A 7,849-nucleotide genomic window follows, 5' to 3' on the forward strand; every position below is an offset into this window, starting at 1 on the left:
TATTCAAGGACCGCTTTGGGCCCCTGCCCACCCCTGCTTTGCAGCCTGTTATTTCAAACAAACTAGATACTGTAATCTGACTATACTAGCTATTACGGCCAATAACCTGTTGCACTGCTTCAATAACCTGTTGCACTAAAAAGACCTCATAAGGAGAAGCCGCGTACACTGTCCGGTGCCTAACAAACGTAAACGTACAAGCATTTCTTGCAAAACAAACCTATAGATCCTTTCAGCAGCTGCAATTGGAACCAAAGTACAATTAAGTTTAGGAGTTGGGTATTTGTGTTGCGTTGGTATCCACAGGGGGTGAAAGGGTTTTAAGTCAGGTGTTGGATTTCCGGGGGATTTAATGAATCATTAATGGGGGCTACCAAAGGCGTCAAATTGGCTGTGTAACAAAGTTTAGGCTGCCGGGTGCAGTGAACTTGCAAGTTGAGGCAATCCTCCAATATTGGATAATGAAGTGCTCTGTAAATTACAACCTGTTTCTGTTTGACATTTAAAAGATAATGCACGCTTAGATGCGAACAAGAAAATTAAAACGTATAGTTTTTGGTAATTTACTAATTGCCTGCATGATTGTCACACATTTTACTAATTGTCGAAAAAACAATAGATAAGAAATAAAAAACGTAAGACAGATTTCTAAACGCATATATAACTTCTAAACGACACGAAACGCAATATACAATTAATCTACGTCTTATAATATCTTCCCTGACTGGAAAGTATTTAAAAAATCAAAAATCACGAGACACCAAATGTTTCAAAATATTTCAGTCGAAAAGTGATCTTTCTTCAGAGAAAACTTGCTATTTTAATAAGAAACTAGCGTACCAGGCGAAATATATATTCTAAAGTTTTTACGTCGTCTTTTTTTACTTTTAGCATTACATAACAGTAACAGCGTTTTGTAATGCATCCGATGTTAAAATAACGACCTTAAAAGCTGTTTTCAATATTGCGTAGTCTGAAATACAATTAAAATCAGCGAACACCTGCGAATTTGGACAACAGGCCACAAACACGAAGACCACAAATGCAATCAATAATAGTCAAGCAAGCTGGAAAAAAAGAATAAATTGCTAAGAGGGTGTAGGCTACATTACCCTTGAAAGGAAAGAAATGGACAAAGTCTGTTAATAAATTACTAGGGTATTCGTATCCACGTATACCTTTTATGTTTAAAGGCAGTTATTAATTGTGGAAACATTTATTCAGTTTCAAGATAAAACTCTCAAAATATGTGTCAAAAGTCATATCAAGATGGATCAAGAACACAAAACACTGACTATTTGCTCGCCATGTGCCTGTATGTAATGTACACATAAGGCGAGGTACAAAAGCAAGATGAATCAGGCTACAAACAAAAAAGGTGTGTCTTTCTAAAACGTTAATTCACCAACAAATAACAAAAAACAAGCTAGTCTGTCAAACTGTAAAAGAAACTAACACAAAAATGATTTGGTCTTCAAGTGGTTACATGTTAGACTCTAACAGTTAGAGTGAAAAAGCCTTTCCTCAAATCTACGTGCTTTTCGTGAAAAATCCATGATATCGATCTCATATGATATATTACTACCCGGAAAATACGAGCATTGCAAGTGACAATGACAAACTTGCAGCTACGGATGCCAGATTGTCGATTGTATTGATTTATGTATAACCTACGCCAGTTTTTATTTTGTGGAAGTCATTAGTCAAATTTTCAATGGCTATTTTTCATGTTTGGGGGCAATTGATCAACAAGTCTAATAAATAAATCCGAAAATAGCATTTCTTGCCAGAGAAGTTTTTTTCTTAAAACCTAGACCAGTGGTTCCCAAGATGGGAGGATTTTTTAAACTTAAGCGAAGGAATTTACTTTAATTTTTACATGTGGTTTGTAAATAGACAATTCAGCTCTGGGAATATAACCTGTGATGTTAATAAAAGGTCCAATTTAATCTGCTATGTAATTTATTATGAAGGAATGAAAACGTTTTAAATTGGTAATTTAGGAATTCGTTGATAAAGGTTGGGAACCACTGGCCTAAACCATAAACAATTGTTTCTCAGCATTGGACTTTAACTCGAAAATTTTATCAAGACAATGGTGTCTTTTTTTAAATTAGTAATCACCAAAAATTATCGCGCGAAAAATCAACCAACTTTACGTTCGTCGTTCACACTTAGTGACGTCACACAAGTGCGTTTGCTGGTAAACTGTACAATGTTTTGGACGAAACTAGTGAGTTGTCGGAGCAAAAAATCGCTGGTAATGCAATAAACATTGGCTTCCTGCTAAATAATCCCTTCCTGATAGGTTCCAAAACAAATAAAACAAGGACCGCTGTTTTTTATGCAACTTTTCGGAAAATTTTTAGAAAAAAATTAAATTGCAGAAAAAAACATATATCCCAAACCACCTTTGGTAAAAAAAGAAATAGAAAGATAAACGTAAATTGACTCCTTTTTGGTAACAAAAAAGATATAACAGAAAGTAGAACTGGGGGATTTGTTTCTTAAACAGAATTTGTGAAGCAAAAAACACAACATTTTTTACAAATTTCGTACCCAAAATTTACACCTACACAAAAACTTTAAAAGACAAAACGTTACCAAAATTACATAAGCTGCGATTGGAAAATGAATTTAAACATAAATAAAAAAATAGAGGTACAGTATACAAAGATTTGATTGATTTTGACCTTGAAGCGGTGCTAAACTTCTAATACTTATTTGCACTTGTGACAAATTAGTTAATAGCAGATGTTCTTAACTCCATACTCGTTATCAACTAATTTCGAAAAAACTGCAAAAATTTCTTAAAATACAAGTTCTGTGAGCTTAAATTAGAAAAAAAGTAATTAAATCATCGCCTAAAAACTGTTGGTAGGCTATATACAGTATAGCCTACCTGCTTTTTGTAGAAAACCATAAAAACATCTTTTAAGTTTGCCTAATTTTGGACTAGTAAGCTCTTCGTTCATTTGTAAAACTGACAAACATAAGAGGCGCGATACAGTATCAGAATTGAACAGCCCGATAATTGAATAAACTGGAAACAATGCCACAGAAAATCACATAAATAATGCATGACTTTAGTCGGAAAGTTAATGCAATTGTGGCAGTTTGGCATTTACAAATTCTTTTGGAAGCACCAAGCGTGAATTAAAAACTGAATTCAATTCTAAATTTACTACAAGCGTTTTTTTGACCTAGTGCCCTTTTCTGAAGGAAATTCAAGTTTAATGAACTATTACGGAATATTCAGTTTTCATTTAAAAATAGTGCTTGTGTTAAATATATTACTCTGCTTTGTGAAATATATTTTCTGCCGTCGAATACAAAAGTTTGAACGTTTCAAGCCATAGTTTTTGCGCACTCGTGTAGGGTAACAAAATTAAAAACAAACACAGTAAAAAGTAAGGTACGATAACAAAATAAAGTTTAATTTTAGTACCTTACGATAACAATAGGTGTAAATTATGTAAGAAATGCTATATGTAAGACTCAATATATTGTTTTAGCTGTGAGCCAATCGAAATTTTTCCATTGCACTACTCTTACAATAGCAACCAAAACGAAGTTGAATTGAATATTGTAGTTTAGTAGACGGCAATTCAGAATTATTACACCTGCGGTGGGATTCGAACCCACGCCATTAGGAGCTTTTGTTTCAGTGTCGAGTTACATGACAACTTGACAAAATTTAAAACATCGTATAAAATGTCGATTTCGATATTTGAGGGAAACCCGCGAAAATCACACACGTTTGTTTGACCTGATTAAACGTAAACTAATTCTATTAACCTTTGTTTAAACTCGCTTGGAAGTTATTTCGAGAAAACATACCGACGCGTCGATTTGATTATGATTGTAGTGATTAAATTATGTCGAAAAATTTGCGTATGTGACGGGAGAAAACATGACGTTGTTTACGTAACTCCTAATTACTTTACATAATTTATCAAGGAAAGAGCTTTTTCGGTTATTTACAGAATCTATGTCAGTTTGGAGAAACAAAAAAATAAAATGTTTAGGCAACCAAAGCGATTTCTTTAGTAACACCAAATCAGTAATTGCTTGTAAGGTACCTGAAGGTATATAGGCCCGGAAGGTAATAAGGCCCACTGTTAATATTTTTTTATGTGCCAGAAAAAATGCTTCCGTTTTGATGTAATTTTAAAATATATATGTACTTAAAATGATTTACAAAGTTTTGGACCTGCAAGTTATATGTAATTGTTATCATGACCAATCCAAATTAAGAAGTGTTTATTTTCAACTTTTTATTATTTTTTGTTAAAATTGGTAGCAAAAATGAAAAGGTTGTGTTGTCGAAATGAAAACTTATTAAGATATATGAGTAATGGGGTCATTTTAGTTTAATTAGAGCATTATCCGATCTGGAAAAAAGAATTACTTCAATAAATTTTGTTACGGTTCTGTTTGTCAGCCATTGCTTGCAATAAGGCCCAACGATAATTTGTCATTTTCTCAAGTGTCTTTTATACTAAAGGCGACTGATATGCACAAAATTTGCTTTTTTGCTTTCTTAGGGAGATAAAAAGTCCGAATAAGATGTTTGTGGAAGTAATCTTTCATTTAGTATTTTTGGTTGTCAAATGTCAAGGGGTCGTTTATTCTTTTTTTAGTACCTTCAGATTAACAGTTATATGTCTTAGTTAACAGTATATTTGTAATATGAGTTAATAACGTTGCTTGTTTGAACTTTTATTTGACCGAAGCAAAGTAAAAATGAGTCTGATTGGTTTCTAGACTATTTTTAAAAACATGCAAATGTTGGGCTTTATTAACAGCATAGGTTTGTATTAAGGCCCAAGTTTTAATTTTTTTTAAACTGTTATCCTACAAAAACAAAACTTGCAAATTTCCTCAAAATCTAATGGATGTTTAATATCAACCTCTGCAACTATCATGCCGAATTTGGCCTGGAACGGTTAAATGGTTTTTCAGTTATACGCAATAGTTTTTTAATGGGTCTTGTTAGCTGCAGGTACCTTACAATCTAAATTTAATCTTGCCCCCAAGCCCCAACCTTCACCACAAAACTGACGAAGCGTTGTAAAGCAAATAATATTTACTCAAACTTTATTGGTTTTACTTAAAAAGCAAAGTTGTATATCCAGGCAAGCTGCTAACTTGTCAATTTTCAAAAATCACGGTTTTGGTTTGAAATAAACTACTGTGGTAAAAAACTGAACAGCGATTGGTAAAGCGTCCTCAAAAACATGTTTGTTATGTTTACCAGCTCTTTCGTAGTCTTGTATTATTATTTAAATTTTACACTTGCTCATTTTAAACACTAAATCGATTACATTTTGATATCCAAAACAACAGGTAAGTTATATCATGTTCCCCAAAACCGACATCTTACTGTAGATATTTTAGAAGATCATATTTAAAACTTATGGAAATGTGGAATAGAATGTACTCACACCAAAACAAGTTATCTGGCAATATTATTTTGTCAATCAAGCTAAACTTTGCTCATTTCGATCCCTTAAACCTGGACAAAACCTCTTAAAACTTGCATTAAAACTAAAAAACTACTTAACCGACTCTTTACTGCAACAGTTTCAGAAGCTGCAAGTTTGCAAAGGAAATGACCAGTTCTGTTGCTACAGGCGCGTGTGTTTGAACGTCGATTGAGCGTAGCAAGTTATTTTGGTGTTCCCCAGGGATCAATAATTACACCCTCCCGGTGTCACGCAAGGATGTCACGGATCCGATTCGCTTGACTGCGCGCTAAAATTACGACCTGCGTAAGCTACTTAATTGCAAGTTATTGTTCAGTTGCATCGATATTGCGAAGTTGACATAAAATTCTTCAAAAGTTCGAAAAAAATGTAAATCAGATGCTAAGTACAACAGACACACGGACAAAAAAAAGTCTGAATGTTCACTAACCTATGCTTTGATTAAGCTTAAATAAAACTCCAAAGTGCAGCAAACGTTTCGTTGAAATTGAATTTTAGCGAATCATATCAGTAAAAATACTTCATCTCACATACACACTGCCGACACTTATACACTGCCGCTAGAAGTACAGTATACAAAATCACAACAAACCTAACACTGCTTACTCACTCGTGCACTTAGCGCCTGCAGCTCATCCAAAACACCGCAAAAAACGCCGAAACAAAGTTTCCACTTGCTTTTTGGTCGCAAACCCCCATGGGACTTCAACCCATGTCTGATGAAGTCAATTTGCCGCAAAAATCCCAAGGGAGAAACTGGGAACCGCGCTAGCAGCTGATAAATGATGCCCGCCGCGCGCAAAATTGCCACTGGAAGCGCCAGGGGCCGATCGACCGGCCGGGAGGTCACGTAACAAGATTTAAGAGCCAAGAAATGGATTCGTTTTGGAAATAGACAATATTAGTTTGATACGGTCTAAACTTTAAAGTCATTCAATAGGTATAAGATACGTATGCTAACTACACAAAAATGATCGGATTCATTTCTTTTTGAATAAGGGACTGATATTAATCGACCGGTTAAGAAAAATGTGGATACCTTAAAAATAATAAATGCCTAATAAAACACAATATAGTCATTACATGCTTATTCGAATAAAAAAATTTCAGAGCGGGGAATATATAAATTCCTGGCTTTTTGTTGGGTCGTTGTGGTAAAAATATTAAGCTGTTAAAACGGCTCTGTTTTGTGGCGTATTTTTATTGCCTTTAACAAATAAATCAAAAAAACTATTTTCGAAAATTACACTAGGTCATAAATCTAGTTGTAATTTAAACTAACAATCTGGATTTTTCATATTGTAGCTTTTTTTCCACGCGTCAAAACCATTTTCGTCAAAAAAACTACAAATTATTACCATAGTGATACGTATTCGAAAAATGCTAAAGCGAAGGCTTAACATCTAACAAAGGGGGAAAACGCGATGTTTTTGTTGGTCGACAGAGCAGAGCAGAACCGATCGATGGTGTTTCTAATGAGGTTACTAGTTAGCTTGGGGGTTGGCCGTCGACATATAATTGTACTAATAGCTTTAGAACAGAGGGCACTTCGATCTTGGCATGGGTCTGACCAAATTAACTACACCTGTACTCAGTGTTTTTTTTACGGTGTTCTGGGGGACCGAAACGGTTTTTTGCAAATATGGCTATTTTTTGGTATTTAAATGAAACACTTGCGGTCTCTTAAAACTACTTAGCGGTCACCAAAACCAAACCTTAAAAAAACCTGCCTGTACTACTGATGTTTAAGTTATGTAGTCTTTTTTTATTTGTAAAACTAAATGCAGCACATTTTTTTACAAATACATGTCTATAGGTTTGTGACAGCTCGAAAAGCCAGAAATTACCATCTATACAACGGACATGAAATACATTCTTTGTGACCAGTTGAAATAGCCTATTTAGGCCAATCGAAGTTTAATTGCTTGTTATCATTAAAATATTAAGTTACAAGTTTGCTAAGCGACACAATTTCGGTATTTCAAATGAAAACCTTGTATTTTGAAAACAAAAATGTTTGAAACACAGTAACCTGATTTGTTTACAATTCCATCACGATTTTCAACAGAAGCTATTTCCTATAACACTCGTTAAATAAGTTTCTGATTATTATAACTACGATGACGACCTGTTGTACTATTTTACAATATAAACAAAACAAAAAATTAAAATTAGCTCTTCATGAACTTTTCTGAAAACTTATACATCCACAATCTTTATCCAACAAAACCTCATCATTTTGTACAATGATTATTATGACCAAGTTTACTTAGTAACAAAGAACCTTTTTTATTACTCCGCAGCTCCAGCCAGTCAATAAGCCTTTTTATGCGTAAAACAGTTTTTCTACTCCAGCAATA

This window comes from Phallusia mammillata, chromosome 8 (assembly GCF_965637545.1).
Source record: "Phallusia mammillata chromosome 8, kaPhaMamm4.hap1.1, whole genome shotgun sequence".
NCBI classification, from domain to species: Eukaryota; Metazoa; Chordata; class Ascidiacea; order Phlebobranchia; family Ascidiidae; genus Phallusia; species Phallusia mammillata.